Source organism: Temnothorax nylanderi, unplaced genomic scaffold (genome assembly GCF_030848795.1).
Source record: "Temnothorax nylanderi isolate EJ_2023f unplaced genomic scaffold, tnyl_v1.0 TNYL_tig1093_pilon, whole genome shotgun sequence".
NCBI lineage: Eukaryota > Metazoa > Arthropoda > Insecta > Hymenoptera > Formicidae > Temnothorax > Temnothorax nylanderi.
In genome coordinates this window covers 6,558-18,776 of record NW_027250155.1, presented here as the reverse complement: position 1 = coordinate 18,776, position 12,219 = coordinate 6,558, and the positions used below count along the sequence as shown (strand labels likewise).

Genomic DNA, 12,219 nt, shown 5'->3' with positions numbered 1-12,219 from the left:
TAGTTTCAAAGACATTTTAAGAAATTTGGAAGCAAAAATAGATTAATACCTGAATTAATATCGCTTCTTCGGTGTAAAAGGTTATTGGTGTTCTGCTTGCCACGTTGACTTCACACTTCGAACTTTACTCCGACTTCACTAAAGACTGGTGGGAGAAGACTTGCTGTTTTATAGACTGCGACCACACCCATTTCCGTCGAGAAATAGAAAGTCAGTTAAAGCTTCTTCAGACAAATATTTTTATTACCAGCATTTTTACAACCTTGTTATTACATAACCAACTTCACACGGGATGACGCGTGGCTCAGTGCCTACGCGAATGATTAGAAACCCCAAGGTCCGTGGTTCGAATCCGACCCGCCCTTCGTCCCATATATGCTTCGTTAAGAAGTTTTTTCCTATTAAGATCCTTATGGATTAATGGTCTGCACGATTGGGAATCGGAAAGGGTTCACAATCTGCAAGGCTTGGGATTCGTAAAAGATCAAAAAGATTGAAGCATTTTTTGAGTTAAGTGCCATATAACCTAAATTAAGGACCCTAGCGGTCTAATGGTTGACGGCACGTTAACGATTGCATTTAAAAGTTTTTTGACTTTGTAGATATCTTTGTTGGTTTCCTTTTGTTGTAATTCTACGAAGAAGAGTGGCAAGGGTTTCTTTGTTCTGGGATTCAATATATTTGATATATTTATGACTTTGTGATTTTGGGCTTCGATATCTGTTTTAATATCATTGACACAAGCTGATGGGTGCATATTTTTTAACAGCACTTTAAATTTTTCGTCGGTTTTGCATTGGTAAATCCTTGGGTTCCTTTTTGCTTTAGAGCTTCCACAATAGGATGATATTTTACTGTTGAAAGGAGTTGTATTCTGACTTAATTATTTTTTAGAATTCTCTTTACATATTAGCCTTCCGCTATTTTATCCAGTACTTGTTTTAATGGTGCAATATTTTCCACTCCATCAATAAAAATTGGTGGTGATTTAGTTTCGATTTCTGTTACCGCCTCTACTGAGGAGCTGCTGTGATTTTCTGCATTAGTCTCACGCATATCTACATCTTCTAGTTTGTTATACGAGTTTCTAGTGTTTAAAGGTTTACTTAGCCAGTAGTCTTTGATGCTGGTTTGTCTTTTGATGAATGTAGGAGAATCTGGGTTACTTCTCATTCTTTTTTATGAATAATTTTTTTCCAGGCCTGATCTTAAGCAGGGGCATGTGCTGCCACTATCTTCCAAGTGCGCTTGCGCCGGGCTGGATGCTCCGGTCCGAGATTGCCTCTATAATTCTTTTGAGTAATAGCTTTTCAAAGACTTTCGACAGGATTGGCAGTAAGCTTATTGGTCTATAGGATGATGGTTCTTCTGGTTCTTTCTTTGGTTTTGGGATTAGTATTATTTGGGCTACTTTCCATGGCGCTGGGAAATAACTGAGGCGTATAGCATTACCCACTCGGCATGTTACGTTGCTGAAATATTGAAATATTCGGAAATGGTGCAGAAATATTTCGTTAACATTTCATTTGTAACTATGCATCTGAAATATTTCAGAAATGTACCTGCATCATGTTTTTTATAATATTGCATTAACAATATTTCTGAAATCTTTCAGAAAGTTGTTTACAATATTTGTAAGTTTCTGTAATATTGCAAAAAAATGTAGCAGATGCAATATTTCAGAAATATTTCTGAAACATTATAAAAGTAATATTTTGTTTGCATTGCACGAATAATATTTCTGTAACATATCAAACGCAACATTGCATTTAAAATATTTCTAAAAAATTTCTGAAAGATTGCGTAGGTAATGAAAAATTGAATTGCAGGCAGTGAATTTCTACAATATTGCAGAAGAAATATTGCAGATGTAATGGTTTAGAAACATTTCTGATACATGATAAAACTATTATTACGTTTACATTGAACGCGTTATATTTTTGAATGTTTCAGATACAACATTGCATTTGTAATATTTCCGAAAAATTGCTGACAGACTTTAGAACTTATAAAAAATTAAATTTATTATTATTTAATATTGCATTTTATTGCATTTTTTCTTTTTTATTAAGAATTTTCCAATATTCCAAATTTTGTCATATGGCATTTTTAATATAAAATATAAAATATTTAATAATATTTAATATAAAATAATATTCGACGCTGACTGGCAAAAAAGATTTATTCGTATATCTGTATTGTTAATATTGTTATGCGATAGCTTTATGCTCACCAAAATAAGCAAGTATAAGAAAGAAAGAAGGGTCAGAGTCAGAGGATCACCACTACCCTGTTCGATCATCGATGTCAAGCAACAAGGCGCCGGTATACTACTTGGATGGGTGACCGGCTGAGAGAGCGGATTTCTTCGGACAAATGCGCGGCGGCTATACGCACATAGCTTAATATATTTTTTTTGTTTCGGTAACAAATTATTTCATTTTTCACATATCAACAAATATTTTTTTCGTTAGTAACAAAATTTTGTTTGCTAATACAAAACATTTTTCTCAGTGTAAAATGTATTTGAAATATTTCTGAAGTGTTTCTGCAATATTTCGTAGATATATTTCAGAAATCTTTCAGAAATATTGCCGAAATCTTTCAGCAAAGTTGCATTTGAAATAATTATGCCGATTGAAACATTGCAGAAATATTGCAGAAACGGTCGTGAAATATTTCTGAAATATTGATGAAAGGTGTAATATTTCAAATGGAATTTTGCAGAAATGTTTCTGAAATATTACATGCCGAGTGGGTAAATACTATTGTTATAAATCTCATCGCTTTTGGAGGAAGTTCTTTTAATATTTTCCCGGTTATTAGTTCATATCCAGGCGCCTTGTTAGCTTGTAAATCATTTATTGTTTTTTTGACTTCCTCAGCTTTTATTTTTTGCAAGGGTATTTCCGCTTGCGATGGCGTTGCTAGGTATTTCATGATTGTTTCTTCTCTTTCTCGCTATTCAGGAGACGCGCTTGCAACTGGTTCGAAGACTTTTTTCAGATGGTCTGCAAATACTCTAGTTTTGTCCTTATTGGTTCTTGCCCATTCGCCGTTTTCTTGTTCTATGGGTGGAATTGTTTTTTGGGGAGTTCTTTTTTTATATTTCTGGTAAGTTTCCACAACGAATAGACTGTAGCTTCTGTGGGGGTTAGATTGATAAGAAACTCTTCGATTGATTTGTCTTGTTCGTTCTTTATAAGTACCTTTAGTTGTTTTACCACCTTTTGCTTCCTCATAAAAAGTGAACAAAACTATTTTTAAATTTTCTGTGGCTTGTCTTGCAATTATAGGGACAACAGGAATAATTCTCATTACAGGTATATTAAATACCTGTATTGAATATTGCCTGTCCGGCGTAAAAGGTTATTGGTGTTCTGCGTGCTTCAATTTGACTTGACTTCACTCCGAAGACTGAAGACTGTAGAAGAATATTTCTTAAATTGGGCCTTAGTGTGCTCGGTGCTATGTCATTTGCCTGCTCTTTGCTTTGGTTTGTTCTTATATTTTGCTCCTCGGCTTTTTTATCTCTCAGTCTTGGAAAGATTTTTTGCTGCAGTTGTTTGCGTATTTCGCATCCCTTGTAACTTGCCGGATGGTTGCTTCCACAATTACAGCATTTAACTTCTTTGAATTTTTGTTTTATAGGGCAGTCCGTGGTAAGATGTTTTCGGCGCATTTTACGCATTTTGGGCCCCTGAAACAATACTTTTTGTATGACCGTAGGCTTGACATCTTGTACATTGAGCACATCTTGACATCATGTCTCTTATTTTATACGGCTGTTCAAAGGTAACAATTGTATTTAAAAGTTTTTTGACTTTGTAGATATCTTTGTTGTTTTCCTTTTGTTGTAATTCTACGAAGAGGAGTGGCAAGGGATTCTTTGTTCTGGGATTCAATATATTTGATATATTTATGACTTTGTGATTTTGGGCTTCGATATCTGTTTTAATATCATTGACACAAGCTGATGGGTGCATATTTTTTAACAGCACTTTAAATTTTTCGTCGGTTTTGCATTGGTAAATCCTTAGGTTCCTTTTTGCTTTAGAGCTTCCACAATAGGATGATATTTAACTGTTGAAAGGAGTTGTATTCTGACTTGGTTATTTTTTAGAATTCTCATTACATATTAGCCTTCCGCTATTTTATCCAGTACTTGTTTTAATGGTGCAATATCTTCCACTCCATCAATAAAAATTGGTGGTGATTTAGTTTCGATTTCTGTTACCGCCTCTACTGAGGAGCTGCTGTGATTTTCTGCATTAGTCTCACGCATATCTACATCTTCTAGTTTGTTATACGAGTTTCTAGTGTTTATGGCTTTACAGAATTGCAAGTTTTTGGTCTAGAATTAAAGTACGCACAAAAATCTATTTCTCGATACACGATTTCATATCAGAAACGAAAATTTGAGCACATACAGCTGTCACCTGACGACAATATTTACTTAAACAAAATACTGCAGTTTATATATACAAAATGATACACAAGGGAAGTAGCGACAACATTTACGAACAATTTCGTGTAAATAAAACTAAGATTGAATGCCTAGAAAAAAAGATTTTTCCTAAGGCAGCTTTATTAATGCAAAAGCACATGCAGGTTGACAGAATGAGCAGTACTGTGGGTAACAGCACAGATTAATCTGTGACGGTACTGATTATAATAAAAATCAGAAGCGTCTGTCCTGAACGTCACTGACAAAATTAAATGCCAGAAGCGTCTGTTATGACGGTACTAATTTTTAAAAAATTTGTAAAAACAAATTTGTAAACAAAAGTTTGTATATATATATATATATACTCTGGTCAGGCCTCGGTTGCACGCGGTGCTCTTAGCGCACACGTACACGCACACGTACACGCACCGGCAAGAATTTTTGTCCCGCGGTCGCTATGTAAACATATGTCAACACACGCATATGCATGAAGCGCGTATCGTACGTGTGACTTGAAGCACGGAGCTGAGCGAGCAGGGAGAGGAAAAGTAGTACACGGAACATATTCAGTACATATTCAGTACTTGATATACATATATGTGTGTGTGTATATATATATATATGTACACACACACACACACACACACACACACACACACACACACACACACACACACACACACACACACACACACACACACATACTTCCGGACATTTTCTACTAATATGATTTCTCGACATTTTGGAACATTCTAAACCTATTTCCATAAAAATCTCGAAAAAAATTTTTTTCACTATCACAAAACTTCCTCTATGAGGAAGCAAAAAGTAATTAATTCCTCGCAACTCTGGTACACGCGTAGGCGGGAGAAACGCAGTAGCCCCTTTGCAAGCAGGGGTGATGGATGGAGGGTGGACCTTGCTTCTTGTAGAAAATTAAAAACCCGTTTTTTCTTCTTGCGTCGCTTTGTGTGGAAAGTCGCATCGTGTGAAAATACTTAATATCTGTAACAGAAATAATTTGTTAAAGCAGAGAATAGTATATTGAAAAGTATACATACAATTTTATATTTAAAAAAGTATAAATACAAAGTATTCTCTGCTTTAACAATGGCAAAAGCATAAATTGTTGTTTTTCATTATTGTACGGTTACACATAGGTTTGTAACTTTACACACGAAGTGAGGTTCATCTCACCCCACCCCATCCTTGCTTATAGGACGAAACGAGGTTTATCATTATACAGTTCGGGTTTTTAACTTTCCACGCGAACCGAGGTCCACTCTCACTCACCTCTGCCTGCGGGGGAGGGGCGGTAGCCTACATGTCTATACACACATATATCAGAAAATTACTTCTTTTAGCATTAAAATTGTAAAACTTTAATTTGCTACATTTTGTAAATCAATGTCGTCCCCCACTTTTTGTGCGTAGAATTACTCAGAAAAACCTCCTCTACAACATATTTAAGTGGCGATAAAATTGGCGAGTACTGATCTTTTATGCATATTTACCATTGGTGCAGATATTTACCACGATAACGAGAAGGAAGCAAAAGTGCATAACAATGGAACTTAAATATATTTTCTGCATCTGTACCAGTTTAGCGTTATTCGCACATGAATTGAATAGTACTCATATTCAGACATTGCCTGCTTATGCCATTGCTTGCAAGGCAGATGTTCTGAACTCAACTACATGCGGAAAGGAACTGAAAGACTTCCGAGACGCTGTCAATCAACGAATACTGTGGAGCTTGAAAGGTACGTAAAATTATAACTGAATTGCTATTAACTCCATTTACTCCAATTTAAAATCTAGAAAGCTAGTAAAAAAACAACTACTCATCTTTAGCTTGTATTGCATATTTTAATTGATCAATTTTACAATTCTTGAATTCTATTTAAATTAAATATATTGACTAGCTAATATCTTTTAATCTTTTAATCTTAAATTAATAATAGTATTTACGAAAATATTAGTGTAATAAATTAAGAGATTGCATTTGTGTTTATCATATTGCATGTTTATAATTTACGATGTATCATTTAAACCGAATATATGTTCTATATATGTGTATATATATATGTGTCGTAGGTAAATAGTTATTTTAGGAAAATAGCTTTTGACCAGACAAATGCTATCCGCTTAGTCAAATTGGCTTTGGCCCATCTATTTTTGTGTTCAAATGCTACTTTCCTAGGCAAACGCTATTTAACTGAGCCGCTGTTAGGCAAATGATATTTAGCGAAGCTGCATTGATGCATTTTAAATAAGTACACATATCAGCAAATTACTACCCTTAGTATTGTCACAAACTCATATTATATTTCTCAATTACATTTGTTAATAATTTTTTAATAAATAACAAGCGACGGCTGAAACCATATTTACGCTAAAACATAAAATTGTATATATATCTACTTTTCAATACACCAACTAGTTAGTTGGTTAGCTTAGTAGCCCAAGTGGGGTTTCACAATCGACGCAGCGTCAAATCGATGTTGACTTTGGGAGTTCAGGTTACATGGTCCAATATGGACTTCGCATATGGACCTTTGATCGCGTATAAAGCTAAATCTAATCAAATCTTAAAGTACTATATATGAAATAGGGGTAGAAAAGAATGAAGAATATAATAGAATTAAAAATAGCGCGATATCTCAAAATTTGCGCAAGTTATAGCTACCAGACATTTCTCAAAAAATTCAAAATTTTATAAAAAATGAACCCCTTCACCGATTCTCGCCTAATTAAATATCAACTTTTATTTAATAATACTCTGCATTTAAAAACAAATTGAGTCCGATATCTAAACACACACACATTTTGTAAAAATGTAATTTTAGAACATTCTGAACACATTGGCACAGAAAACTAAAATAAAATTTGTTTACGAAAACAGCTTCCTGTAATAAGGAAGCAACAATGCGTGATTAATTAATTATAAGTAATAGTATATTGTGTTACAAGTGCGGAAAGTTGGCTGTTGGTCACGAGCGCGGGTAGGCGCACGAGCCGAAAGCGAGTGCGCCTACCCGCGCTCGTGACTAACAGCCAACTTCCGTACGTGTAACACATACTATTTTGTATTACAAGTGCATGTAGGGATGGGGGTTAAGGGAGTGGAAATGTGCGTATATTAGACGAGTGCGGGGAGTTGCGCTCGTGACTAACAGCCAACTTCCGTACGTGTAACACATACTATTTTGTATTACTAGACACCACAGACGCGCGCTTCGCGCGCGCTATTTAGCTTTAACATTATGCTATTACTATTACACTATTAACTTCTTGATACACACAACTGTCAAAATATACGATGACAGCTGCAAATGAAGTAAGCGCAGCGAGATAACCAATCGGCATCGCGGAAAAGAGGCTTCAATTTTTCGATACAAACGAAATTCACTCAGTTAACACGCCTTTTTTAAAAGTGGACTAGACATTACAGACGCGCGCGCTTCGCGCGCGCCATTTAGCTTTAACATTATGCTATTACTATTACACTATTAACCCTTGATACACACAACTGTCAAAATATACAATGACAGCTGCAAATAACTCGCACAACGCATCGAGATAACCAATCGGCATCGCGGAAAAGAGGCTTCAATTTTTCGATACAAACGAAATTCACTCAGTTAACACGCCTTTTTTAAAAGTGGACTAGAACAACACAAGGGCGCGCGCTACGCGCGCGCCATTTATTCTATTTTATTTCGTTCATTTATAATATATCACTTAAAAGTTTGGAAGTATTATAATTATTTAACACATAAAAATATAAAGTCCATACTTTATTTATGATAATTAGCGTAACACTTGCGACAGAATTTAATTTTATCTTATAAGGTACATCAAACTATATATATCTATATATTTTTTAAATACGTCCTTTTCAAAGAAGTAACAGGAGGGAAAGTTAAACCTGGGGAAAAAGTAAAATTTCTAAATCTTCTATACCATTCAATTGATTCGAAATTGAATAATCGAGTTGGAGAAGACAAACGCAATTATAAATATAAAGAATAATTTTAAAATATGTCTAACTTATATACATATTGAACAAAAATTTTAGACAATAATTGCCAATAAAAAGTTGTTTTATTGTAAGTAAAATTATAACACAATATTAATAAGAAAAGGAATGAGAACAAGAAGAGAATTAATTGTAAATATTTTAGATATTTTCATTTACATTTAACATTATTTACATTAAAACATTAAACATTAAACATTAAACATTATTATATTGTAAATATTTTAGATATTTTCATTTACATTTAACATTATTTACATTAAAACATTAAACATTAAACATTAAATATTAAACATTAAATACTATATTAAATTTTTAACAATTTTTTAAAAGAACGTTTTTTTCCAAGCAAGAACATTACATTCAAGTAATTTTCTTATTCTGAATCTGAAAATTAAAAATATATATAAATTTTGAAAGATTTCTTAATGTATGAAAATGTAATATTATTATTTTAATATTATAATTATTATTTTTATTGTTATTTTTGTTATTTTTGTTGTTATATTTGTTGTTATTATCAGAAGACACACAGAGTGCTCAGTTTTCGTGAATTACAACTTCAATATATATTATATGTCACATTACATTTATATATCGTAATTAGATGCTGCACACTCATACATACGTATATTAATGAAAATTTATAAACAGTATGTCAACTTTTCAGTTTATAAGTTAAAAATTAATTTATTTAAAATGCACACCTTTAAAATACATAATACCAACAAGATGAGAGTGTAACTTATAGCTTATCCGCATTAAAAATATATTACGAGATATATTTAAGCTATAAAATATATTAATTGTAAAAAATATGTTATTCTTCGTATTTTGAATTACAAAACAATTACATATGTACGACGTAGTATACACAGGTAAAAGACAGCATTAATATAGACGGTATTACAAGATATTTTGTAGTATTACACATTGTTTCTGCTCTCTCCCCCATCATCCTTATCTGACTCTTCTCCCAATTGATTTTTATTTAATAATTTAAATTAAAGCAAATTTTAACGTAAAAATATAAGTCAAAGATGATTTTAATCTAACAATATAAGCAAGTTAAAGTTAATTTCAATTTAAGTTATTATTTATAACATTAGTTAATAAAGAAGACACTGAATACAAGCCTGACATTTATGGCGACACAATTACAATTATACGTACTATTGGAAATACCTCGTCATATAAGATTAAAAAATGGGAAGGAAAAATTGTTTCTACAAAACAAGATGAATTGGATAGTATCATAATGACGATGAATATACAGATTGATAATCCAATATCTGTTTTAAATCAGGATGTTTCAAGAACATTTTTAGTTACTTCTAAACCCGATGAAAAGTATAATTTATTTATGAAAGCTACTCTCTTGGATACCATTGAAAATAATTATAAGGAGGATTTCTATATAGTCGAAGAAGAATACAATAAATTAAGGATATACTCATTGACTTATAAAAGTCAACTTTCCGTCGACTTTTTGTTAATTATGCTCTTTAACAAGTGAAGAAGCCTGCGAGATAATGTCGGACATGGCAAAAGTGCCAAAAAATTGCAAAAGAGCGTTTACTTTACATGAATACACATTCTACCCCAATCCAAATTACAGGTCTTATGAGGGAAGGTGTACACGCGCTAAATATCTTCATGTTTCTATAAAACATAATAAAAATAATGCAAATAATACTAATTTGATTAATGAACTGAAAGATGAAATTGATTTGCATGATGCCAGTTGTATTGATGTTTTCCGTAACGAAGCCGCGGAGTTGGAAAAGAAAATAGCGCAGGAAAGTGGCTTGGGAAAGGCTTTAGCTAAAAACGTGCAGCAACTTCAGAAGACCGTTGATTAAAGACCAAAGACTTAAAGACCAAATTAAGGAGTTGACACGGGAGAAGGAAAATCATCGGCACCAGTGTCAACATGCGACTTAAAAGTTACGGAAAATTCGCCATACAGTGCGCAAAGAGGGAATTTAATATACAAGAAACAGTGGTAAAGAAAGCGGTTTCCAACGCCACTGAAAAATGTCCCAGACTAAACACTATCAGATTGACAAACCAAATCAAAATTTTACTAACTGAGTTAGGAGATAAAATTCGCGAGATAGAAAACCAGTTTGACTGTTTGGATAAATTATGGCGACAACTGAAAGAAAAGGAAGAAAAATATGGAGTAAACATTAAATTTGCAGCTCAATTGAAACAAAATTGCGAAAAACATATCGAACGAGTGAAGCATCGACAGAATATGTTCCTCCTCCTAAGGGACTTGTATAGTGTTTGTGTGCAGAAAGCTTTCAGCGATGTGTTTTCTTTAAGACAATATAAGAGCATTGTGGTGATCGATCATACAAATAAATTGCTTGACTTCCATGTGAGTGTACGGTATGATAAAGAGTCGAGCAACGACTGAAAGCTGAATGGGTGAAATCATCTGTGATCGCGTGATAAAATATCCATCTTTAAGATCTCTTGGAACTAAAATACTGCTTTGAAGAGAGTTCTTGCCATGAGAACTTCTGATCAGGATGACATGACCAACATTTTCCCAAAGTTTTAGACAAATCCGCCGAGAACCCATTTCCATAGGTTCTTGTGCGGGGTCCTTTGTAATATTAACACGCGATGTCTTTTAAAATTCAAAGCCGAACTACAATTGACTCGAATTTAGCCGCATGCACACACACACACACACACACACACACACACACACACACACACACACACACACACACACACACACACACACACACACACACACACACACACACACACACACACACACACACACACACACACACACACACACACACACACACACACACGTGTCTGTGTGTATACATACATGCGGAAATAATCGCATTCAAAACGTTTAATATTTTTTCTAAATAAAGAAAGATCATTATAAACCTGTTGTACAAATGTTTTCTTTAATTAATAACACTCTTTTACTAACATGTGCATGTTTTATTTATTGAATTAATTATATTTAATTAAATAGAATGTAAAATTAAACAAGTTTAATTGAAATAATTTAATTTAACTACTTGAGTATACTCCCGCATATGTAATTATTAAATGAGCGAGGGAGGTAGAAGGAAAGAAGAAGAGGGAAGAGATACTATTCCTACAATTTTTCAAAAAAGTAAAATGGGTCGCATCGTTTATATTAAAGAAAATTCAAGATTTATCGTACCAACTCAGCCAGAAATGACCGATGTCTATCGACGTTGATTTCATGAGTCATTTCTCGCTAGGAATTGTCAGTTTATGTATACAGAAATGATTTATTCTTAAATTATGTACAAATTACAATCAATACAAATGTATTTGAAACAAGCAAGTTGGAGGAAATTACAGTTTTTTGACCATACGAATATTCAGATAAAATAACAACTGTTTTAAATTTATAATTAATTTTTAATAAATGTCGATAATTAATTTAGAGCAATTGATCATATCTATTTTATAGCTTAGTACAATAAAGCTAGTTTATTTACTCAGATATCCACATTTCGACTAAGTAGTATTATAGTAATAAAGATATATATATCTATATATATATATATATATATATATATATAGAGGAAAGTGCCCTATTATGAGATAGGATCCTAATATAAGATGGTGGGGTTTTTTCATGGTGGAATCAATAGATAAGGCCTATATAGGGCCTTTTAGCTTAACATATCTCATATTAGGATCCTGTCTCATAATA

The 12,219-nt window shown here is 33.1% G+C and overlaps 1 pseudogene; it reads left to right on the top strand.

The window, feature by feature from the left end:
- Nucleotides 1-6,014: 6,014 nt before the first annotated feature.
- On the top strand, nucleotides 6,015-10,914 carry LOC139786629 (uncharacterized; annotated as a pseudogene).
- The last annotated feature ends 1,305 nt before the right edge of the window (nucleotides 10,915-12,219 follow it).